Source organism: Bos taurus, chromosome 6, assembly GCF_002263795.3.
Source record: "Bos taurus isolate L1 Dominette 01449 registration number 42190680 breed Hereford chromosome 6, ARS-UCD2.0, whole genome shotgun sequence".
NCBI classification, from domain to species: Eukaryota; Metazoa; Chordata; class Mammalia; order Artiodactyla; family Bovidae; genus Bos; species Bos taurus.
Window position 1 is genome coordinate 102,432,301 of NC_037333.1, and position 26,422 is coordinate 102,458,722.

General features: G+C 42.1%; 1 long non-coding RNA gene across 1 annotated transcript; it reads right to left on the bottom strand.

Moving 5' to 3' along the window:
• Positions 1-747: 747 nt before the first annotated feature.
• LOC104968931 (uncharacterized) lies at positions 748-23,144 on the bottom strand. The gene is made up of 6 exons (XR_001500532.3): positions 22,937-23,144; positions 21,025-21,128; positions 15,487-15,657; positions 14,560-14,609; positions 7,551-7,676; positions 748-3,562 (listed from the first exon to the last, which is right to left on the bottom strand). It is a non-coding gene; the product is annotated as an uncharacterized lncRNA (long non-coding RNA).
• Between the last annotated feature and the right edge of the window lie 3,278 nt (positions 23,145-26,422).

The window sequence follows — 26,422 nt, forward strand, 5'->3', positions numbered from 1 at the left end:
TTCATCACAATAGCAAGAAATCTTTTCTCTCCTTTTTTGTCCCCTGAGAAGTTTTAATCACCACTGAAAGATTCCTAAAGGACCCAGTCTGATAGTATTTGACTATGAACATAATTGTTAAATTTGTTACTAAGATGCAAGACCCATGTCTGAGTCCCAGTCTAAAAAGTTATCCGTAGATACATAAATCCAGTGATTTGACTCAGAATTGGTAAATTCTAAATTGAAGGACATTAAAAGTTGAAATTCAATGCCTGTCATTTTCTTCTACCTTCAATCTTTTGTGCTGACTTCCCTATCAGATGCCAGATTATCAAAGGACATTAAAAAGGTACAGGATATTTCTAATCACTGATGTGATTGAATATCACCAAAAACAAGTTCTACTACCTCTCAATATGATTTATACCAATCCGGCTCTCAGGTGATGGAGCATGTATTGGAAACCCTTCTCCCAGGATGAAGTACAGTAGAGAATAGATGAGTCTGACAGACTTGACTTCAAGTCCTAGCTCCTTGCTAGCTGTGTGACCTTGAGGGAGTTACTTAACCTCTCTGTGTCTTCAGGTCCCCATCTGTCAAATGAAGATGTTAATAATAATGGGTTTCCCCGAAAGGTAGCTCAAGTTTTTCCATAAGATGGTGCAGAAAAACCCCAAAGAACTTTTTGGCCAACCCAATACCTACCTCATAGGGTAACTTTGAGGAAGAGATGATGTCTGCATAATGCTTTGTCTAATGCATGACTGGAATAGGAGCAATACATTAATAATAATAATAATAATAAACCGTGGTGGATTTATTTAGGGAATAAATGAATGGTGAAGCCACCAATAAGGAAGCTGGATGCTGCTGGAAGTGTCATGGAGCCTTCTGCAATAGAGATTAGAACGCCCTCTCTTTTCACAAAAACTGCTAATAAACCCTCTGAAGGATAATGGCTTTCAGGCAGAGGGATAAAACACATCCTTTCAGTTAAGCTCTACAAACACAGCAGCTGCTCACATCCATCTGTGGAGGCCTGGATTGTTGTCTTTTCTCAGACAGAGCCCTCATTGAGTTTGGGGGAATCTGGGTGGCCCTGTACTAGCAGTGTGAGCCATGGAGCTGCTCTCATCCTGATCCCACTTTGGGCTAGACACACAACGCAATCTATCAAACATTTGGTGTTTGGATCTCTTGTCCAAGTGAGGTGCAGCTGGACTTCATATTTCTGTGCATTTGACTCACAGGATGTGTCTTGTTCACCAGGACTGAAGTTTATACTCAGGCCATCTCAGGGGTGAGGTCATTTTGCTGTTCTTAGCCAAAGGCCGCCCTCCTCTAAATCTGTCTGATGTGTTTTTGGCTGTACTGTCAAGTTCCCAGAGCAAGATGTTTTCGACTAAGAAGTCATGTTTGTGTAATAATTCAATCCTGTTCTGGAAATGTGCTCCACTGCTTGTGTTTTCTTCTTGGTTTTGAGCAAATGCATTTGTGTTTTTGTCAACAATTCAGTCGTGGAAGAGCACTGGGGTTGTTAGAGAGGTGTCACGTGCCTTGGTTGTACACGTGAGTGTTGGCAGTGCTACAACTGAGGCTCCATCTCTAGCAAATGATGAGAAAGCCTGATCAGGACTGATCAGAAGGCCTTCCTGGTGGCTCAGATGGTAAAGAATCCACCTGCAATGCAGGGGACCTGGGTTCGATCCCTGGGTTGGGAAGACCCCCTGGAGGAGGGCATGACAACCTACTCCAGTGTTCTTGCCTGGAGAATCTCATGGACAGAGGAGCCTAGCTGGCTACAGTCCGTGGGGTCTCAAAGAATCGGACACGACTGGGCAACTAAGCACAAACAGCGCAGAGTCTGCACTGGCATTAACTGGCTGGCACCTCAAGTGGAGACACAGTGGGTGATTTGAACAATGCCTGTTCTTTCTAGTCTAGTAGTTCTCGAAGTTGCTTCTTTACTGTCACCCTCCCAAAGGCCCTTTGAAACTGTTTTCCTGAGTGCCTCTGCTCTTCTCACTTCACGAAACTGTAATACCATAGCTACACTGGACATGCATTTATGTACTCTATCCATACTTGTGTTTTATATACAAAAAAGAATAGGATTTTTTACCTCTCCCAAGAATCAGTTTTGCACCCTTGACTAAAGAGCCTTAACAATTGACTAAAGCACATCTCATGCTTAAAAACATACAATTTATTGTAGTGTAATCAATTGACTGAAGCTGCCCAGGTGGCTCAGTTGGTAAAGAATCTGCCCGCAATGCAGGAGACCTGGGTTTGATTCCTGGGTTGGGAAGATCCACTGGAGAAGGGATAGGGTACCCACTCCACTATTCTTGGGCTTCTCTGATGGCTCAGCTGGTAGAGAATCTCCCTGCAATGTGAGAGACCTGGATTCTATCCCTGGGTTGGGAAGATCCCCTGGAGAAGGGAACAGCTGCCCACTCCAGTATTCTGGCCTGGAGAATTCCATGGATTCTATAGTCCATGGGGCCGCAAAGAGTTGGAAAGAGCAACTTTCACTTTCATCACTTTCCCAAGTGGCACAGTGGTAAAGAATCCACCTGCCAAACAGGAGATGTGGGTTCCATCCCTGAGTCAGGAAGATCCCCTAGAGTATGAAATGGCAACCCACTCCAGTATTCTTGCCTGGAAAATTCCATGAACAGAGGAAACTGGCAGGTTACAATACAGTACACGAGGCTGCAAAGAGTCAGACACGACTTAGCACGTGCACACACACACACACACACACACACACACTCAGTTGACTATAATAATTCATGGTTGGAGAGACTGAGTCATTTATGTTTTCCTGTTGAACTCTTTAATATATATGAGTGATAGTCAGTCATGTCCATCTCTTTGTGACCCCATGGACTGTAGCCTGCCAGGCTCCTCTATCCATGGAATTCTCCAGGCAAGAATACTGGAGTGGGTTGCCATTTCCTTCAGGGATCTTCCCAACCCAGGGATTGAACACAGGTTCCCTGCATTGCAGGCAGATTCTTTACCATCTGAGCCACCAGGGAAGCCTACTATTAAGAGACATTTCTAAGTATAAAGACAGGTCAACTTAAAAAGTATCAGCAGGTACATGCTTGATTTTATCTTATAATCTATAGACAATACATTAGAATATGTAATGAATCATACACCTTTTCCAATATCTAACAGCATTCATTACTCTAAAACGTATATAAAGGAACAAGATCAGAAAACTTTTTGAAAAGATTATAGTTGCTTTTCTGAAGAAATGTAGTCAAATTTTTCATAAGTGTTTTGTTCCATTTTGTCAGCTTTTCTTGGGTTATATGTTAATAGTTTGAGATTCAGCAAAAAACAGCAGGAAAAGTATTTTTAGCACATGACCTTCTTCTTCATTCCTGTGGTCACCTTCCTGATGGGAAGGACTGGTCACCTCACAGCCAACTCTTCTCTCCCTCTGGACTCACATTCACAGGTGTAATTGCCCACAAGGGCCAGGAAGGACACAGAATGAATAGAGAAGGTCAGAGGCAAGAAAGCAACACTCGGGACGATGACGTCTGGCAGCTGACATTGGGCCCTGTGTCAGGAAGACAAGAGGAAGTGCTTGGGACTTGGGAACTGTAAAGTATGATCCATCTAAAGCAGCAGTCCCTAACGTTTTTTGGCACCAGGGACCAGCTTCATGCAAGACGATTTTTCCATGGACCAGGGTGGGGGGATGGTCTGGGGATGATTCAAGCACATTATATTATTGTGCACCTTATTTACATTCTGACTACATCAGCTCCACCTCAGATCATCAGACATTAGATTTTGGAGGTTGGGGACCCCTGATCTAAAAGGGGTCAGCTGTTGTTCTACTATTGCATTCTTATTCCTATGGGGGAATAAATGTTCAGTGTTGCCAGATCATTTTACTATTTTAAAGAGAAGTCAGAAATCTGAAACTTTATATGCTCATCAAATACTGACCAAAGGGAATGGCTACCCACTCCAGTATTCTGGCCTGGAGAATTCCATGAGGTTGCAAAGAGTTGGATAGGATTGAGTGACTTTCACTTTCAGACAGTAAGGAATTCACCTGCAGTGCAGGAGAACTGGGTTCGATCCCTGGGTTGGGAAGATCCCTTGGAGAAGGGAATGGCAACTCACTCCACTATTTTTGCCTGGGAAATCCCACGGACAGAGGAGCCTGGCGGGCTACAGTCCATGGGGTCGCAAGGAGTCAGACACAACTTAGCGACTAACACTTTCAATACTTTTTAGGCCATCCATCTCCATAACTCTCCATCATGTAAAACTGAAACTCTCTACCCATTAAACAATAGCCCCCTATCCCTTCTCATCCCTCAGAGTCCTGGAACTACTATTCTACTTTCTGTCTGTACAATTCTGACTACTCTAAGTAACTCATATGAATGGAATTGCACAGTGGTAACTGTTTTTTTGTGACTGACTTATTTCACTAAGCACAATGTCCTCAAGGTTCATCCACATCAGCACGGATGTCAGAATACCCTTCCTTTTTATGGCTGGATAATATTCTGTTGTGCATCTGTATCACATTTTTGTTTATCTGTGCATCTATCAATGGACACTTGGGTTATTTCCACGTTTTTATTATTGTTTATTTTTACAGCTATAAACATGGATATACAAATATCTCTTTGATCCCTGCTTTGAATTTTTTGGTAATGTAGTCAGAAGTAGAACTGCTGGATGATATGGTAATTCAATTTTATTTATTTATTTTTGAGGACTGGAATGGCCATACTGTTTTCCACAGTAGGTATACCATTTTACATTCCCAACAATAGTGCACAAGGATTCCAATTTACCTACATCCTTGCAAACACTTCCTTTCTTTTTTAAAAAGAGAATTGCAAAATTTAAAATTTAAATAAATTTTAAAATTTATTTACTAGTTTATTTTTGGCTGTGCAACAATGCATGTGAGATATTCCTTGACCAAGGGTCGAACCTGGGCCCCTGCACTGGGACTGCAGGGTCTTAACCACTGAACCACCAGGGAAGTCTCTGTTATTTTCTTTTTGGATAGCAGCCATCCTAATGGGTGTGGAGTGAATAGCATACTAGTTTTGATAAGATGCTTAGATTATCTGATGCAGAGGAAGTGCTTTGTCCGTATTTGTCCTGCACTAGAATGTGTTGGTTCAGGAGACGTAGCATATTACTGTGCCCCTAACGCTTCCCATCTCTGGTATTGTCCTGTGTCAGAGGGGAAGAGAGTATTATTTTTTTTCTTTGGAATCTATCACTTTTCATCAGGTGATACAGTTATATGTATATAAGTCCCTATCTCCCCTGAAAGTGAAAGCAAATTCGCTCAGTTGTGTCTGACTGTAACCCTCCAGATTCCTCCATCCAGGAAGCCCAAATTGAGATAAGCCAAATGTAATTAAGGAAGGGTAATACACAAGGAATGATCAGACCTCTCATGTATTTTCATCAAATCTTCTGCCAGTTTTAACTCAAATGTTGTTTTAAGAAACTGTTAAACATCCTGCCACTTAAAAAAAAATTGGTCTGATGTTCTAGAATGACTGATGGGGTGATTCTAAGATTACCTGACTTGAGAAAAGGAATATGATTTCTCATTTGCCTTACTATGCTCCTGTAGTGTACCTGAAAGCCAGTAAACTTGAAAGTGGCCACAAGAGGGGAGTATGAACCACTGTCATCTTTCACAAACAAATGAGAGGAACTGAAGAATTCTCCAGCTGAACGCATGCTTCCTTCAGAGCAACAGTCAACTGAACAATCATGCTCCTTTCAGCTGATGGTCAGAGGATGAGTGTGGCTTTGCCCTTTCTATGTTCGCAGAGAATATAACCTTCAGCTCTCCGCTGTCTATTTACACTTTAATCCTGACTGCAAGAAATATTTGTGGGAAGAGGACCTGAAGGACAAGCAACCCTCTCTCTCAGTTTTGCTGACGTTATGTTACCTTTGCATTAAGCCAGAACCCTGAGAAACCTGCACTCATAGATCACCTTGTTCTGCTCCCCTTAAGAATTGTTTATATTGACAAATATATGGACATGAAAGAGGGGATGGGGTGGGGTGGGATGAACTGGGAGATTGGGATTAACATATATACACTGCAAGCAAAATGTATAAAATAGGTAATTAATAAGAGCTTACTGTATAGCACAGGGAACTCTACTCAATGCTCTGTGGTGACCTAAATGGGAAGAAAATTAAAAAAAAAGAGGGGGTATATATTCTATATGTATGGGGCTTCCCAGGTGGCTCAGTGGGTAGAGAATCTACCTGCAATGCAGGAGATGCAGGCAGATGTGAGTTTGATCCCCAGGTCGGCAGGAGGCATGGAAACACACTCCAGTATTCCTGCCTGGAGAATCCCGTGGACAGAGGAGCCTGGCAGACTGTAGTCCACAGGGTCACAAAGAGTTGGACATGACTGAAGCAACTTTGTATGCATGCATAGGCTTATATTTAGGGATACTTTAAGAGACAGCTGTTTAAAATGTATTATTATATCAACATAAAGATATTGCCTGAAAATTCACACAATGCTCTGTTTTTGAGGGCCTATGGGAGAAAATTTATTCAAAACTCAGAACATAGGAAAAGCTGTGTTTTGCCTGAAAAACTTGTTTGCTTTTCCTCAATGACTTTGTAAATGCTTTAATGTATCATCTTTCTCTCTTTCCCTGTGCCGGGAGCCTTCTTTTATCCAACAGGTATCTATGAAGCACCCCTTCTGTGCCAGCTGTGATGGGGAGTGCAAGTAGGGGATTTCTGTCCTCGTGAAGCCTGCAGCTTAGTGGAGGGGACAGATATTCATTAATCATACAGGTCAGTGTGTAAACTGAAAAGGGCGATGAAGGAAAGGAAGCTTTATAGCATGACGTTTGTAAGGGGGACTGGACTTAATTTGCAGACGTGCCCTTTGGACCTGCGGATGAGTAGGAATGGCCTGAGGTGAGGGGTGGGGTTGGAGGGGTGGGGCACTGGCATTCCTGACCGAAGGGAGCAGCATCGTGCATCCTGGCAACTGGAAGGTAAGTTCCAGGAGGGCTGAAGTGTAGATACAGGTGGGGAAGGGATGAGGCCGGGCTTGAGAGGACACCGAGGTTTGGGTGGTCTTTCATGTGTGACCAGTCGCTTTAGTCGTGTCCGACTCTGTGACCCTCTGGACTGCAGCCCTCCGGGCTCTTCTGTCCATGGGATTCTCCAGGCAAGAATACCGGAGAGGGTTGCCATGCCCTCCTCCAGGGAAATCTTCCTGACCACACTGGGACGGAACCAGTGTCTCCTGCATCTCCTGTACTGCAGGTAGACTCCACCCTGGGCTCACCCAGGCTTCTGTTTCACCCTCTATCTTGTGTGTGTGTCATCTTTTCACAACAAAAACATTTTGGTTTTTGTGGAACAAGATGGGGGATAAATTAAACGTCATTATTCCCGTACTTGCATTGCATTACCAACTGCCTCCATCAGACGTTACATGAAAAACAATCTCACACACGTATCACGACTCCATCAAGGCTCACTCGTGTACATGGGGTTTCACTCACAGACACAGGTGTTCAGGTCCCTCTGAGTGAACCCGTGGGCTTGAGAACAGATTGGCTTTGCTCTGATGGCATCCCGAGTGATTCCTCCTTTGCAGCACGTCAGGATCAAGAATTAGAGAGTTCTTCCTAGAAGACAGGTTTATATACAATTTAGAAATAATACCCCTGCCTTCTGGTTTTGTTAAGTGTTACCGTCCTCAGCCTCTTAAAAACACACAGGAACAAACAGGCCGAGTGAATAAGAAGGCGGTATTCTATAGTTGCTTTTTGATTATAAGCCTTCACTCTGCCAGCTGGGCTGAGGATTAGAAAAGCGTTGGTGAAAGAGTCTTAGAGGAAACCCCTGTGGCTGGTGTTCTTGAATTGGTCACTCCAGTTCTCGGCATTGAGTTGAAACAAGACTTTCATGGGAACAAAACAAAACATGTGTCAGTGTTGCTACCTTTCTGAACACTTGTGTGTGTGTGTGTGTGTGTGTGTGTGTGCGTGCATGTGTGTGTTAAGTTGCTTCAGTCCTGTCCAACTCTGTGCAACCCTATGGACTGTAGTCCACCAGGCTCCTCTGTCCACGGGATTCTCCAGGCAAGAATACTGGAGCAGGTTGCCTTGCTCTCCTCGAGGGTCTCTTCCTGACCCAGAAATTGAATCACTGTCTCTTATGTCTCCTGCATTGGCAGGTGGGTTCTTTACCATAAGAGCTACCTGGGAAGCCCTTTCTGAGCCCTCACTTACTGTTCTAAAACACCCTTCATTTAAGCGAGGGGGAAACAAAGGAGAAAAGAGGAAAAGGAATTGGAGAGACCAGTTGAGAGTGGTTAGAAATGGAGTAACTCCCTCATTCTGTTTTAATGAGACCAGTCTCCTTCCTGAGCTTCTAAACACACCTGACACAGTGATGCCACAGGACTTTGGCACTTGCTGCTGCCTCTGCCTGGAATGCTCTTCCTGTCTATGACCAAGTGTCTGACTTGTTCACCTCCTTCTATTTGCTTTTATTTTTAATTGGAGGATAATTGCTTTGCACTGTGGTATTGATTTCTGCTGTACAACTTGTATCAGCAGCCAGAAGTATCTATGCATCCCCTCCCTCTTGAGGCTCCTCCCCACCCACCCCACCCCTCTAGGTCATCACGGAGCACCGAGCTGAGCTCCCTGTGCCATATAGCAGCTTCCCACTAGTTACCTATTTTATGCATGGTACTGTATATATGCCAATGCTATTCTCTCAATTGTCACACCTTCTCCTTCCCCCACTGTGTCCGCAAGTCTGTTCTCTACATCCTCATCTCTATTCCTGCCCTGCAAATAGATTCATCACTACCATTTTTTAGATTCCATACTGCACTGTGCTTAGTCGCTCAGTACTGTCCGACTCTGCAACCCCATGGACTGTAGCCCACCAGGCTTCTCTGTCCATGGGGATGCTCCAGGCAAGAACACTGGAGTGGGTTGCCATGCCCTCCTCCAGGGGATCTTCCCAACCCAGGGATCCCACATTACAGGTGGATTCTTTACCATCTGAATCACCAGGGAAGCCCAAGAATACTGTAGTGGGTAGCCTATCCCTTCAGGGGATCTTCCAGATCAGGAAACAAACTGGGACCTCCTGCCTTGCAGGCGGATTCTTTACCAGCTGAGCTATCAGGGAAGCCCTTAGATTCCATTTATATGTGTTAATATATTAATACGATATTTGTTTTTCTCTTTCTGACTTACTTCACTCTGTATAACAGGCTCTAGATTCATCCATCTCACTAGAACTGACTCAAATTCATTCCTTTTTATGGCTGAGTAATCCTTCTAGTGTTTGATAGAATGTTACCTTCTCATTGAGCCTCACCTTGATCATCTCATTTTAAATTGATGGCCCTCTTGAACTCCTTGTTCCTTTCACCCTATTTCAGAAGTCAACAAACTATGACCCCCTGTTTTTGTAAATAAAGTTTTCTTAGAACACAATCGGATTCATTTTTTAATGTCTTGACTATGGCTGATTTTGCCCTACAATGGCAGAGGGAGAAACACTGTGGCCTGAAAAGTGCACAGTAAGTCTTCAATAGCTGTTGAATGAATGAATGAGTATAAAGTGTTCCACAAAGATTAGACAGTTAGTTACAATTATCATTATTATTTTCATGCATCTACAACTTTTCATAAGGGGAGGATATCCATTACACCGGCATATATTCTCAACCTAACATGTAGAAAGTTGTGACTATCACAACTTTCTCACCTGCTGCAGGAAGCATGCTCTTATAGGTTTGCCTCTGACCCTTATATACCTGCTTACCACTGCTAGAACACCTACACGATCTCAAAATAAACACCAGAGGAAAAGTCTTTTATATAAAAGTAAACATCTTTTGCAGCTCGAAGATGTTTGGGTTTTGTTGGGGAAGTACTATTTTCATGTTCAGACAGAGGAATGTCTATTTTTACACTACAGCCAGACAAGACTTAACCATTGAGCCAAATGGGTAGGTGTGTTTTCAAACTATGTCTTTATTTCACTAAAAAGAAGAAGGAAAGGGACAAGTTCACCTTTTGACCAAGGAAAGAAAATATTCAGCCTTCCGGTTCCTTCAGCAATTGATACTTTTTTTTTTTTTTTTACATGAATTACATTTCTTGATCACATCAGCAAACACCAATTTATATAAAATAGTGTCTTTTCTATGCAAAATATCCACGTGGTCACTGCAAAGGCATTAATTGGATCCCATCTAAGCAGAATTATGAAATTTCTTTTTTATTTCTGTTGACCTTTTAATCAGTTATAGTTTTCAAAATTACATACATATCATCAGACTCCTTTTTGTTTTTGACTGTTCTTTGAGGGTGAGCATGAGCTAAGAATTATGTATAGTACCATAGGGTCACTCTCTGACAACTAGTCAATCCCAAAGGAAATCAACCCTGAATATTTATTGGAAGGACTGATGCTGAAACTGAAGCTCCAATACTTTGGCCACTTGATGTAAAGAGCTGACTCATTGGAAAAGACCCTGATGCTGGGAAAGATTGAAGGCAAAAGGAGAAGACGGCAACAGAGGATGAGATGGTTGGATGGCATCACTGGCTCAATGGACATGAAATTGAGCAAACTCTGGGAGATAGTGAAGGACAGAGGAGCCTGGCATGCTGCAGTCCATAGAATCCCAAAGAGTTGGACATGACTTAGTGACTGAACAGCAATAACAATAGCAACTAGTCTCCACTGGAGGGATTTTTCATTTAGCAAAGTCTGGAGACATTTTTCATTTTCATGACTGGGAAGGCACTAATAGAAATCTTAGTGCAACTTTGCATCAGCCAGGGATGTTATTAAACATTCTACAATGCCAAAGATAGGATCCCTCTACCCCCAACATCCCAACAAAGGATTTTCCTGTCCAAAATGTTTGTTGTACTGAGGTTGCAAAACCCTGCCCTATAACATGGTTAGCGTTTTCCTTTTTCCTTCCCAAGCCATTTGCTTTCTTGTTGCCTTGGTGATGTCATCATATGCAACTTAGGTTAATAACAGCTGCACATCTCGTCCTTCCCTGGGAGGAAGTAATGACCATAAAATGCTGTAAACCATTCAAACACTAAAAATCCCTAACAATGAGAATTATTACTCTTTGTTAAGAGAGAGAATTACTTGTCTCCAGATTTTGTGGCTCTATTGCTTCAGGACTTCTTAAAAAAGTTTAAATAATTTAGAGACACTTAAAATCTCTATGTCTGTTGTCCCTTTGTGGGGTCACAGAGAGAAGGTCACAGGACACAGAGTGCAGAAATCCATGGAAGAAACCCACAGCTAGAGTGCTTGTGTTTTTCGGACTCTCCGTGGCTGCTCTGTCCCAGCGTTTTCCTTCCTCTCTGTCCTCATTCCTGGCCCCTTTCTTTCCCTGAAGGATAGCTTTCTTCCAACCTCTCATCCCTTCTCCCTTAATTCAGTGGTTATTTCATCAACTATCTTCTGTTACTCAAGCATTCCCTTGAGGTCTCAGCCTTCACTCAAGAAGCTTGCCGGCACTTTTTCCTGAACAAATATAGTGTCCTTACAAGACAAATTTAGATAAAGAAACTCTTCTTTGTCTTAATGTAAATGTTTTCCCTTGAATGTATATTAGTTTGATCCCATCTCATCCTTTCTATTCAAGTGATGGGTAAATAGCGAATTGCACAAAAAATGAAAACCAGAGAAAAGAATCTCTTCACTTAAATATTAACTTGGGGCTGAAAAGAGAAGTTTGTGGCTTTAAACCTTATGGCTCAGACAGTAAAGAATCTGCCTGCAATGCAAGAGACCTGGGTTCAATCCCTGGGTCAGGAAGATCCCCTGGAGAAGGGAGTAGCTGTCCACTCCAGTATTTTTGCCTGGAGAATCCCATGGACAGAGGAGCCTGGCAGGCTACAGTCCATGGGGTTGCAAAGAGTCAGATACCACTGAGTGACTAACACTTTCACTTTCTAATGTCTACTAAATCTAAATTGTCAAGTTTCTATTGGAAGAAATCATGTTTGCTTGTTAATCTTTTTTATTTTCTTTCTTTTAATTAAAAAAAAATTTTTTTTTAAGCTTTGGCTGGGCCTTCACAGCAGTGCACAGGATTCTCTAGTTGTAGCATGCAGGCAATCCATAGCATGCAGTATCTTAGTTCACCAACCATGGTTTGAACCTGTGTCCCCTGTATTGAAAGGTGGATTCTTAATCATTGGACCAAGAAGGAAGTCCTTGTTTGTTTGTTAATTTTCTAGAGGTCTTAGGTTCATTGGGACATAGAACACGCATGGTAACAGTGGCTTCTACATGAATGGAGATCAAACTTGAAGGGTTGGAACCTTCTAGCTTCAACATACAGAACATCTTCTCAAAGAGTTATGCAGACTAAAAGAATATATTTTAAGATGGACTTATGTGCCTTATGTACCAGGCTTCCCTGGTAGCTCAGACGATAAAGAATCTGCCTGCAAGGCAGGAGACCCAGGTTTGATCCCTGGGTTGGGAAGATCCCCTGGAGAAGGGAATGGCAACCCACTTCAGTATTCTTGCCTAGAGAATTCCATGGACTGAGGGGCCTGGCGGGCTTTAGTCCATGGGGTCACAAAGAGTCAGACACGACTGAATGACTAACACTTACACTTATGTGCCTTTCTAGTTAAGTTGCCTAAAAGTTTTTAAGGGAGATTAGTGACTAGCATCCAGTACAAGGCTCTTTCCTAGCAAACTGGAAACACTTTGGATGTGGAAATTGCATTGGTAATGTCATTGGCCCTCCCACTCTGTTATTTTTTAGGTTTTTATATGTTTCCTTGAAAAAGGATGTATGGATATGAGAGTTGAACCGTAAAGAAAGCTAAGTGTCAAAGAATTGATGCTTTTGAACGGTGGTGTTGGAGAAGACTCTTGAGAGTCCCTTGGACAGCAAGGAGATCAAATCAGTCCATCCTAAAGGAAATCAGTCTGAATATTCATTGAAAGGACTGATGCTGAAGCTGAAGCTCCAATACTTTGGCCACCTGATGTGAAGAACTGACTCATTGGAAAAGACCCCAATGCTGGCAAAGATTGAAGACAGAAGGATAAAGGGATGACAGAGGATGAGATGGTTGGATAGCATCATCAACTCAGTGGACATGGGTTTGAACTCACAGGGAGTTGGTGATAGACAGGGAAGCCTGGTGCACCGCAGTCCATGGGGTTGCAAAGAGCTGGACATGACTGAGTGACTGATCTGAAGTAAACTTGAAAAAGGAGAAATCTTCTGTCTAGATCAATTAAATTCAAGAGGAAATGGGATTTACTTTCTATTTGCATTCATTTCACATCTAGATTTCTGGTGTTGGCCTGCAAGGTCCAGAGGCTATGATGACCATGGTCTCGTTGACCTCATCTAGGGCTCCTCTCCCCTCACAGGATCACTCTGCTTTGGAATGCAGGCCTCCTCACTGCTCTTTAAACCCTTCAGACACACTCTGACCCAGGGCCTTTGTACTTGCTCTTTCTCAAGCCTGGAATGTTCTTTTCTTGCTTATCCACTTGGCTCATTCTCTGACAACCTCAAGTCCTTGCTGCAGTTTCTCCTCCAGGAGACCTCTTCTGAATGCTTTATTTAATATCAAAAACCACACCTTTAATTTCACCCCTCAGCTGTCTCGATCCTTCTCTCCTCTCCTGCTCAACATCTGTCCATTTTTACACAACAGTTACAAACTTTTAACGAGCTAAATAATCACTCTTTTTTTTTGGCTGTACCACGTGGCATGTGGGATCTTAGTTCCCCAACCACGATTGAACCCATGCCCCCTGCAGTGGAAGTACGGTGGCATCTTAACCAGTGGACAGCCAGGGAAGTCCAGTAATTTATTTATTTATGATGCAATGTGTTTATTTTCGGTCTGCCTCTGCTGGAATGTAAATTTCTCAAGGGCTTAGATTTTTGTTCTGCTCACTAGTGGGTCTCAAGAGCCTAGATCTGTGCCCAGCTCACAGTAGCCATGTCTTTCATATTTGATGAATAAAAGAGTGAGTTGGTTAAAATATAGCTAGGTACAGAGTTGTAGTTAGGGCAGGGGCTTAATGAGGAACTTCTGAGTGTCAAGAGGGCAGCTCAAAGACACTCTGAAAACAAGGACAGAAGGAAGACAGAGATGGAGCAGAGCGGTGATATATATTGCACTGCATGAATTTTCCGAGGGTTGATTTTGATGGGTATCTGAGATGCAGGAAAATGCTTGGATATTTTTGCAAGAAATTGCAATGGTGTGGCTGAAAAATTTCCTGTCACTCACTGAATCTCTCATACCTTCCACATCTCTACACCCAACCTCCTTGCTCATACCTGCAGCAGGCCATCTGGTTTTATTTTTATCATCAGACAAAGATGACAAACTCAAGATATCCCTGGATATGATCTCAAATATCTCTCAGGCCCACAATGAGACCAAACAACTTCATCTTTACCAGACACAAGACAAAGATGACTCATCAGACAAAACAAATCTAGTGTTACAGACCCACCTGTTCACTCCTGGGAAGCTGTTTGAACTTCATATCCCAGTGTGCACTGGCTGAATTAGAAGGCAGGAGGGAAAGAGGATTAGAAGACAATAAGGTTATATTAGTTTATGCGTTCTTCCCCAGGACAGGGGTGCTCCTAGGGAGCACAGCTCTGAGCCTGAGCTCTGGATTAGTCTGGGGGACAGGAATTAGACTGCCAGGGCTTAAATCTTGGATCCATTATTATTAGTGCCATGAGGCATGTGGGATCTTAGTTCTCCAACCAGGGTTCAAACCGGTGCCCCTGCTTTGGAAGCACGGAGTCACAACCACTGGACCACCAAAGAAGTCCTGTGGCTCCATTATTTGAGAGCTGTGTGACTTAGGAAAGTTATTAACCTTTTTAATCTCAGTTTTGCCACTGTGAATAATACCAAGAGGTTATATGAGGCTAGAATGAGCTAATAAATATGCAAAGTATCTATCATGGTGCCTTAATAAAGGGTAGCTCTTAGGTACGTATACTATAGGCAGCCATTAAAATTAAAATTCTGGCTTTGTTACTTACTTGCTAGGCAACTTGGGACAAGATGCTTCACCTTACTTTGCTTCTGCTTCATTTTCAAGAGGCAAATTACTGCAAAGGACTTTTATAAGGATCCAACAAAATGGCATAGACAAATAAGTTAGGGAAAACCTGACATATAACAAGTGTGCCATAAAAGACATCTTCTCTAATTTGACACTACAATTACTACTATTACTATTATTGTAACCACTGCATCTACCTTTGTTTTATTACTAGGCAATGTGACAAGTTTGGAGAAAAGAAAAAACCCATAAACTTTACTCTTTAACAGTCTTCTGCTTATAGTTTTAAAAAACTTTCTTGCTCTTTCCTATCCATTTATATATTTTTTTGTTTATCAATGAAGAGCAATCACTTACCAACAGAAATTAGTGAATGTTAGCAAGACGTTAGAGGAAGAGGATGCACTTCATATTCTTGACTCTAGAAGCAGTCTTGAAATGCCTTGGGTTGTCATTTGAATAGCATCTTTGAGGGCAGAAGTTCCTGTTTTCCAGGTCATTTCCTTTGGACTTGGACTTGGTGACATACTGGAAATAATGAAAGGGATGGGGAGCTGGTTATAATTGAGGAATCACTAGTCATTGCAAGAGAGATGATGAGTTGTCTACAAATATCTATTCTGCCCCTTTTCCTTTAATATTAAAACTCCTGAGTCATAGCTGGAGACTCTGCTTTTCAGCTGGAGACTCTATTTCCGAAATTCACCTGCAGCCAGCTGTGCCCTTATGACTAAGTTCTTGACAATGGAATGGCAGCAGAAGTGATAGTGTGCCAGTTCCAGGTCATACCCCTTCAAGAAATGGCTATTGCACACTTTGGGCTTCCTTGGTGGCTGAGACGGTAAAGAATGTGCCTGGACGTGACGCAGCGGCTGAACAACAAGAAAGCGAGGAGAGGAGGAAATGCTTTAATTAGAGTAGTTCCACTTTTATCTGTTTATACCTCTGGGAAGATTTCTTATAGAGAGTTTCTGGGATAAAGTTTGAAAACCACTTCTGAAAGTTTACAGAAATTTCTTGAGACACTAAAAATCAAATCGTGTACAATAATTTAGTTTTTAATAAAATAAGTAGGTATGCTTTATTTAAATTTTTTTTCTTTTTTGGACACCTGGACCAGGGATCGAACCTATGACCCCGGCAGTGGAAGCTCAGAGTCCTAACCACTAGACCGCTAAGGAATTCCCAGTAGCTGTGCTTTAGAAGGCAGTTTGAATTATTATTTATGGTAACAAATGGTTACAACTTCCAAGGGAGGTGGTTACAAATAGCCTCATATTTTAGACATGGCATCAGAATTTGTATGTTATGAAATTACAGATGCTGATGGCAACCATAACTAGTATCCTGCTTGTTGCATTCAGGGAAATAAAACTGTTGGTGGAGTCTTCCTCGAAGTTGTTTAAAACCAGCCGATAGCTGGTAGACCAGTGATTTTTTAATCTGAGATCCAGTTATGCAAGACAAAGCAGCTGCAAAACTACTTAGCTTAACCTAGTACAGGATTTGTTGCCAATACAAACGGCAGTCTCTAAACATTCCAGACGTCTTCGTACACTTCCATGAAATGTTGCCCCCACTCACGTGTTCTGGATAGCAGGGCAGTCTGAGGTGGTAGTTAACCGCTGTGTGTAGAAATATTTCTTACAGCATCTGTGGGGGGATCACTTTACTGATAGGATCTGACCAGGTGCGGTTTGGACCCTTCACCCTCCCCGACCAACATGTCTACCCAGAGCCCAATACGTCTTTGCTTCTGGTGACCGATGCCTGATTACTGCTGTGGTGCTTAGACGGGGCCTCTGAGTAATTACAGAGTTGGCCTGTGGTTGTCTTCCAGGAAATGGCAAGTACCACTTGCCTGGCTGTGTCCCGGCAGACTCCTCTTGGGGACAACAGGAAACGCATGCCATGTAAGGACATCCTGCAGCAGCAGCTGCTTCTCCATGGACAGCTGGAAGTCAGCCGAGCGTGTGTCCATCAGAGGCTTATCAGGAAGAAAACTGTGCATATATAGTGATCTTCCAAAAGGACCTACGTGAACTTTCACGCCAGAATTTGGATACTTGCTTTTGACCTTCCTCTATGTACAATGACCCCGAGAATGTTTGTGCAGCTAACTTTTTGAGCACTGTTGCCTTAGGGCCAAGTCTCCTGGGAAGGTTCTCAGTTTCTCTGTTTTCATCATTTATTTGGGAGAACAGGAGCTTTATTGATTTGCGGCCCCAAATGGCTTTAAAATACATAAGTCAGTTCCCAAAATTCAACTTAACCAGCTGAAGAAATTCAATGCTCCGAGCTCTTAAATGTAGACTCTTTGTGACCCCATGGTCTATATAGTCCATGGAATTCTCCAGGCTACTGGAGTAGGTAGTCTTTTTCTTCTCCAGGGGATCTTCCCAACCCAGGGATCGAACCCAGGTCTCCCATATTGCAGGTGGATTCTTTAACAGCTGAGCCACAAGGGAAGCCCATTAAATGTAGATAGGTAACATGAAATTGGAGCAGAAGAGGAAGAATGTTGTTTGATGCGGGGGGAGCTCTTCTCAGGTGTCCTCACTGGCTATTGCTCTTGGCTGCTTGGTCCACTCTCCTGCCACAAGAGGAATTTAATACAGTGCTGTCATGTGAAGGGAGGCCATAGTAGGAACAGCCTTGGAACCCTGGAGTACTGTGTGGCTCTTAAAAATAATAAATTAGATAGAATCCAAATGATTTCTAGCAATTTCCACAATTTATTTATTTTTGTGTGAACCATTTATAAAGTCTTTATTGAATTTGTTACAATGCTGTTTCTGTCTTATGTTTTGTTTTTTCTTGACCAGGAGACATGTGGGATCTTAGTTCCCTATGTACGTGTATGCTAAATTGCTTCAGGTCTAGTCCAACTCTTTGTGACCCTGTGGACCGTAACCCGCCAGGCTCCTCTGTCCATGGGATTCTCCAGGCAAGAATACTAGAATGGGTAGCCATTCCCTTCTCCAGGGGATCTTCCAGACCCAGGGATGGAACCTGTGTCTCTTATATCTCTTGCAATGGCAGATGGGTTCTTTACCACTAGTGCCACCTGGGAAGCTCTTAACTCCCCAAACGGGGATCCAACCTGCACTCCCTGCATTGGAACGTGAAGTCTTAACCACTGGACCACCAGGGAAGTCCCAACACAATTTATTGAGTGAGATAAGTGAAAGTGTTAGTTGCTCAACTCTTTGAGACCCTACGGACTGTAACCTGCCAAGCTCCTCTGTCCATGGAATTCTCCAGGCAAGAAAACTGGAGTGGGTAGCCATACCCTTCTGCAGGGCATCTTCCCAACCCGGGGCCTGAACCCAGGTATCTACATTGTAAGCAAGATGCTAAATGGAGCCTTAGTGTTGGTTTCTCCTGCTTGCGGTTTGTACATTTGGCACGGGCAGTGGCTACGTCAGTCTTAGTGAATAGGACTCTACACTGGGCACATGCATAGCCTTTCTCCCTGACATAAAGCCACTCCACTCACTTGCCCACAGTGCTGGCAGTAGGTGTGGTGGCAGAGAATGACAATCGTTGTGATTGGCCAGGAAATGGCTCAGCATTTTGTCTCCTTGGTTGTTTGAAGCCTCTTCTACGTTGGTGCTGTTGGGTGGGTGTTATGAAGCTCTTCATACTTCATGGTCGTTCTCTCATGTCCAGCGATATATCTGTTTCCTGGACTTTCTTTTTCCCTGATAGTCTAATCTTTCTGAGGCCTTGTAGTGGATTTAACAGATTCCTTCAAAAATTCATGTTTACCTAGAACCTTAGAATGTGATCTGATTTGAAAATAGTATCTTTGTAGATGTAACTAGTTAAAAATCTTGAGATGACATCAGGGTGGGCCCTAAGGCAATGACTGGTGCTCTTATTAAGGAGAGGACACTCAGAGGTACAGAGAGAAGGTGATGTCATAATAAAGGCAGAAACTGGAGTGATGAGTCTGAAGCCAAAGAATGCCAGAGATTCCTGGCAGTTACCAGAAGCCAGGAGAGAGGCGTGGGATGGTTTCTTCTTCAGAGCCTCCAAAGGAACCGACCCTGATGATACCTTGATTTCAGACTTCTGGCCACCTTAACTATGAAGAAATATGTCTAAAAAAAGCCACCCAATTTGTGGCAATTTGTATGGCAGCTCCAGGAAACTAACATGGTCCCTGACCAGCGGGCCAAGCATCTGCCACTGATCGTGGGTCCTGTATATTCTAACCTTCACTGCTTCTTTCTTCACCGAAAGTGGATGTTCAGGTCTACAGTCTGAAGGAGATTTTCCTTATTATTATCTTTTAAGGCTACCCCTTGAATATTTATAAGAGCAGATTTCTCTCATAAAATAAATTTCACATATTAAACTGAAAATTTTTGTGTATTGAAAGATATCTTTAAGAAAGTGAAAAAGAAAAATAGAAACAAAATAATTGCAACACCTTGGCAAAGAATTGATAGTAAATATATATAAGGGAGGGCTTCCCTGGTGGCTCAGCAGTAAGGAATCTGCCTGCAGTGAAGGTGACTCAGGTTCGATCCCTGGGTTGAGAAGATTTCCTGGAGGAGGAAATGGTAATCTACTCCAGCATTCTTGCCTGGAAAATCCCATAGACAAAGGAGCCTGGTGAGCTACAGTCCGTGGGGTAGCAAAGAGTTGGACACAATTTAGGACTGAGCATGCATGCATATGAAAGGGACATCTACAGCCTAAAAAGAAGACTGCAATGAGATACAATTTTAAACCCAATTCATTTGTAAATTGAAGACATCTAATATCATTTAATATTGGAGAGAATGTGCCTGAATAGCCTAGCTTATACTTTGCTGGTCAGTAGTGTAAATTGGTTCGACTACTTCAGAAAATAATTCGGCATTATCTTTTATTTATTTATTTATTTTTGGCATTATCTTTTAAAGTTGGAGATTCATATAACCAATGATGAATAACTTTACTCCAGGATATATACCCCAAAGAAATTCTTGCACATATATTAGGAGACACACTCACAAGAGTGTTCACAGAAGCGTTCTATTTGAAATAGCAAAAACTAAGGAAAATCCCTACACCCAGCGATAGAACTGATAATTAGTGGTATGTTCAGACAGTGAAATATTTTACTCCAAAAGAAAGTGAATGTAAATGTATCCGAGGAATATAATTTGAGTAAAAAGTAAACCACTAAAGATTAGATATAACCACAATATCTGGTATTTTTTTTAAAGTTATGACTAGAACTACCCAAAGTTATTTTAAGAAATATCTGTGTTGTGGTGAAACTGTCCTTCTAAAAGGCTAGGGGAATAATAGAAGTTGCCAGATTGTGACCTGCAGTGCAGAGAGGCAGGGTACAGGAAAGGAAAGAGAACGTAAGTGTCTGTTAGAAATGCTGAATGCTCTCATTTTCATGTTAGTAGTATTAATACATATGTGTGCTTAGTGCTTAGCTGCTCAGTTGTGTCTGATTCTTTGTGACCCCATGGACTATAGCCTGCCAGGCTCCTTTGTCCATGGGGATTCTCCAGGCAAGAATACTGGAGTGGGTTGCCATGCCCTCCTCCAGGGGATCTTCCCAACCCTGGAATCAAACACAGATCTCCCACATTACAGGTGGATTCTTTACCATCTGAGCCACCAGGGAAGCCCAGGAATACTGGAATGAGTAGCCTATCCCTTCTCCAGGGGATTTTCCCGACCCAGGAATTGAATCTGGGTCTCCTGCATTGCAGGCAGATTCTTCACCAGCTGAGCTACTAGGGAAGCCCATTAATACGTATACAGGCATTTATTGTTTGACAAGCAAACATGTAAGTAAGTTAAAAAAAAAAGGCCATGCCTGGTCCAAGGTCATGTCCTGTGCCATGGATCAAGGATCACGATTTAACAAGTGTCATGCACCTACTGTTGGAGACACAACAACTGGGCTTTTGAGTGTGCAGAAATAGTCCTGGTTGATCAGTTTCGGGAGCAACAAGAGCCTGGCACCTGGAACAAGATGGAGTCTGAAAGAGAAGGGGAAAGAAGTTCCAAGAAAGTCACAAACATGGTCTGAAGAGAAAGTCTTGTGAGAAATTCCCCTGTGGGGGATTTCCCAGGAGCTTGGAAAATAGAGATGTTAAGAGGTCCCTTTTAAGTGGTTTCCTGTTCTGAGCTCTGGTGTAGATAACCTCCATTAGCTCAAGTCCACAATAAAATCTGCTATATAGACATGATACATAACAACAGTAAAAGTCCTCATTCACTCACTTATTCATTACACACACATTTATTGAGTTCCTACTGCCTGGCATATAGCATAGGGATATAGCAGCAAACAAACCAAGTCTCTGTCTTCATGAAGCCACTGTATATAATTTTTAAGCTGATGATAAATTCTAGGATATAAATGAAGTGAAGAAGAAGGAGAGCTGGCTATGGGGTGATTTTTTAAAAAATTGGCTGCATTAGGTCTTATTTACTACACATGGGATCTTTGTTGAGGCATGCAGAATTAAATTTTGAAGGTCTTCTAAGCTCATGATAATCAGCTCACGAATGCTGGAAGAAAAGATGATTCACTGCTGTCCAAACTAAAGGGCAGCAGGTTCTTAGTGAAAACAGTCCGGTGAGTTGATGACTAAGTCTAAATGCCGCGTAGAATATGTCCTTTTATTTTTAGAGCCTCCAGGAAACAAAGACATCCAGGTATAAGCACATTATAAGCATCAGTGGGCTTTGCCAGACAGCATCACTTAAGCATTTTATTTTGAGTAGAAAGAACTCGGTCTTTGTGCCTTACAAATGTCACACCGTTCCCTTTCCTACCACGTTCTTTCGTCTGCGGTTATTACTTCCTTCTCAAGCACACAGATGGAAACTGTTGCTTACATGGAAGGAAACCTTTCCAAACTCCTATTGCCTTTCCTTACCACTTTGCATAGTAAAACAATAATTTTTTTTTAGTCTCAAGTTTCCTTTCCTCTTTCTACAGCTATTTTAGTATTTCCAGGATTTGAAAACACACATACACACACACACACACACACACACACACACACCCCACAATCACCATCCCTTGGGAAAAAAAATTTGGGGAGCTCATAATTTCTATATCTTGAATTTTCCCCCACAGGTCCAATAATAAAGTTATCCCTAAGATATAAGTAAGGTAGGCTATTTATAAATAGTTAAACACATAAGAAATGGGTCCTGTGGGGGCAGTGTAGATCCTGTAACTACGAAACGAAATAGAAGTAACTGAAACCATTAACCTGGTGGTGCAGGCTCACACATTCCATCCTATTAAAACAATGCTGATTGGGACCTGTGGTTGCCAAGGGGGTGGGAAAGGAATAGAATGGGAGTTTGGGGTGAGCAGATGCATACTATTATAAATAAAGTGGATAAACAATAAGGTCTACTGTATAGCACAGGGAGCTATATTTAATATTCTGTGATAAGCCATATGGAAAAGCATATAAAAAAGGATGTACATATATGCATAACTGAATCACTTAGGCATACAGAAGAAATTAACACAACATTGTAAATCAACTATACTTCAATAAAGCAAGCAAAACAGTATAATGTTGATAATCAGCCAGTTTCCATCTGTTGAGAATATTCTGAATAAGCACTCTAAATTGACCTAATCAATCATGCTGAAATAAAGCTGTTAAAAAATGTTGAGGAAAAAAAAGCCAGTGCTGATTGGGATTCACTAAACTGATACCATAGCCCATAATCAGCGATGACCCACCCTTTGTAAAGCGCCCAAAGCATGACACCCCTAGCCTCACAGGACGGCAACTCTCAACCTGGGCTGAGTTACCTCTTGTTGTTGTTTAGTCGCTCAGTCATGTCCGACTCTTGTGACCCCAGGGACTGTAGCTCTCCAGGCTCCTCTGTCCATGGGATTCTCAAGGCAAGAACACTGGCGCTAGTTACCATTTCTTTCTCCAGGGGATCTTCCCAACCCAGGGGTTGAACCCATGCCTCCTGCGTGTCCTGCATTGCAGGCAGATTCTTTACCACTGAGCCTCCAGTGAAGGCCAGGTGGTGTGGAGCCTGAAGCTTGTAAAATTTTAGACTTCTTTTTAAGAAAAATAATACAAAATTAGGTAAGAAGTTTTTCTCCACAGAATCAGAAAAGCATAACAAATTTTTAAAAGTTGACAATCTCACAAACATGAAAAATGCCATAAAATATGTTTATTAATTCCCTAGTGTGGCTGTCTGAAACTGAAATGAAACTTTTAAATTGCTGTCTGTGTTAGTTTTCCAGGGCTGTCATAACAAAACATCACAGATGGGGTAGCTTAAACAACAGAAATTTATTTTCTCATATTTCTGCAGGCTGTAAGTCCAAGATTAAGGTGTTGGCAGGCTTGGCTTCTCCTGAGGCATTTCCTCTTGGCCTGTAGACGGCTGCCTTCCTGCTGCGTCTTCCCAAGGTGGCCCCTTGGTCTTTGTCGTCTGTGTCCTAATCGCCTCTTCTTATTAGGACACCAGGCAGGTTGAGTTGGGGCTCTCCCCAGTGACCCTATTTTAACTTAATCACCTCTTTAAAGGCTCTACCTCCAAATGTAGTCATATTCTGCAGTAGTGGGTGTTAGGATTTCAACATATTGAGAGGGTAACAGGCAGGAAGGCCAGGGGTCTCCAAACGGAGGAAACAGGCTGCAAGGGTCAGACATTTTTTCTCTCTCCTGAAGTGGCAGGAGGAAACAAATTCCAAGTGTCAGGTTTTTTTTTTTTTTCCTTCTCTATACAAAATTAAAAGGAGATTTCTCTTGAAAGTCTGTGTTGCCATGATGACACCTGTTTCCACTTGAACTTAACTCCTTTCAAACCTTGAGCTAACCACTGCAATTTTTCTTCTGGAATTGTTTTTCTTAAGCTATGTTAATGAAACTGTGTATTTGCCTTGGACTTGGCCTTTCTTCAAAATCGTTCCACCTGAGACTAACATTTTTTATTTTCTCAAACCTTGGGCGGATAATAGCTTAATAAATCAGTATTCATATCAAATGTTTTATGGCTGCGGGATGATACACCTCATGCCATCCTATCTCAAAAATGCATATTGTGGCAGAGGGGCCTGGTGAAACTCTGTCAGCCTTGAGGTATCTCTCTTATCTGATTAATAACTTTCTAACAGACAAAACATCTGGCTAAAGACTAGCAGGAGGGCACTCTTTCTGCCCACTTCTAATGTCCATGTCAGAAACTTACTCTCTTTTATACTTTAATAAAACTTTATTACACAAAAGCTCTGAGAGATGAAGCCTTGTCACTGGCCCCAGATTGAATTTCTCTCCACCAGAGGCCAAGAATCCTGGTGTCTTTCATGGCTCAGCAACAACCTTCCAATGTAAATTTTGGTGGTGATTAAGTCTTTCATTCATGTCGACTCTTTTGCGACCCCATGGACTATAGCCTATCAGGCTTCTCTGTCCAAGGGATTTTCCAGGTAAGAATACTGGAGTGGGTTTCCGTTTCCTTCTCCAGGGGATCTTCCTGACTCAGGGATTGAACCCACATCTCCATGTCTCCTGTGTTGCAAGTGGATTCTTTATCACTGAGTCACCAGGAAAGTCTTATATGAATTTTAAAAGGACACATTTCAACCTAAAATACTGTCGAATCTAGGAAAACATCTCTCATGTTTCTTTCATTTATGACCATAAAGATTTCAGTTCATCAAAAATGTGCCTATGCAGTGATTGATTGTAAATACTCTGAATTGGTGACACATGAATAAGTTTGATGTCCACCTCCTCATTATATTTACTGTATATCTTTGTAGATGTCAAATCAGCAAAAACAAAATCTAAAACATTCTTCAATAATTCACCTTTCTTTATTATTTAGATTTTTCAAGTAATCTAAACACCTACTAGCTACTTCTATTTGAAATTTATCACTTTTTCTTAATTGTTGTTTTTGGTATGATCTGAAAAAGATTTTACAGTTAATCTAATCAAAGAGATGGCAAGAATACACAGAAGAACTGTACAAAAAAGATCTTCATGACCCAGATAATCACGATGGTGTGATCACTGACCTAGAGCCAGACATCCTGGAATGTGAAGTCAAGTGGGCCTTAGAAAGCATCACTACGAACAAAGCTAGTGAAGGTGATGGAATTCCAGTTGAGCTATTCCAAATCCTGAAAGATGATGCTGTGAAAGTGCTGCACTCAATATGCCAGCAAATTTGGAAAACTCAGCAGTGGCCACAGGACTGGAAAAGGTCAGTCTTCATTCCAATCCCAAAGAAAGGCAATGCCAAAGAATGCTCAAACTACCGCACAATTGCACTCATCTCACACGCTAGTAAAGTCATGCTCAAAATTCTCCAAGCCAGGCTTCAGCAATATGTGAACCATAAACTTCCTGATGTTCAAGCTGGTTTTAGAAAAGGCAGAGGAACCAGAGATCAAATTGCCAACATCCGCTGGATCATAGAAAAAGGAAGAGAGTTCCAGAAACGCATCTATTTCTGCTTTATTGACTATGCCAAAGCCTTTGACTGTGTGGATCACAATAAACTGTGGAAAATTCTGAAAGAGATGGGAATACCAGACCACCTGGTCTGCCTCTTGAGAAATTTGTATGCAGGTCAGGAAGCAACAGTTAGAATTGGACATGGAACAATAGACTGGTTCCAAATAGGAAAAGGAGTTCGTCAAGGCTGTATATTGTCACCCTGTTTATTTAACTTCTATGCAGAGTACATCATGAGAAATGCTGGACTGGAAGAAACACAAGCTGGAATCAAGATTGCTGGGAGAAATATCAATAACCTCAGATATGCAGATGACACCACCCTTATGGCAGAAAGTGAAGAGGAACTCAAAAGCCTCTTGATGAAAGTGAAAGAGGAGAGTAAAAAAGTTGGCTTAAAGCTCAACATTCAGAAAACGAAGATCATGGCATCTGGTCCCATCACTTCATGGCAAATAGATGGGGAAACAGTGGAAACAGTGTCAGACTTTATTTTTCTGGGCTCCAAAATCACTACAGATGGTGATCACAGCCATGAAATTAAAAGATGCTTACTCCTTGGAAGGAAAGTTATGACCAACCTAAATAGCATATTCAAAAGCAGAGACATTACTTTGCCAACAAAGATTCATCTAGTCAAGGCTATGGTTTTTCCTGTGGTCATGTATGGATGTGAGAGTTGGATTGTGAAGAAGGCTGAGGCTGAAGAATTGAAGCTTTTAAACTTTGGAGAAGACTCTTGAGAGTCCCTTGGACTGCAAGGAGATTCAACCAGTCGATTCTGAAGGAGATCAGCCCTGGGATTTCTT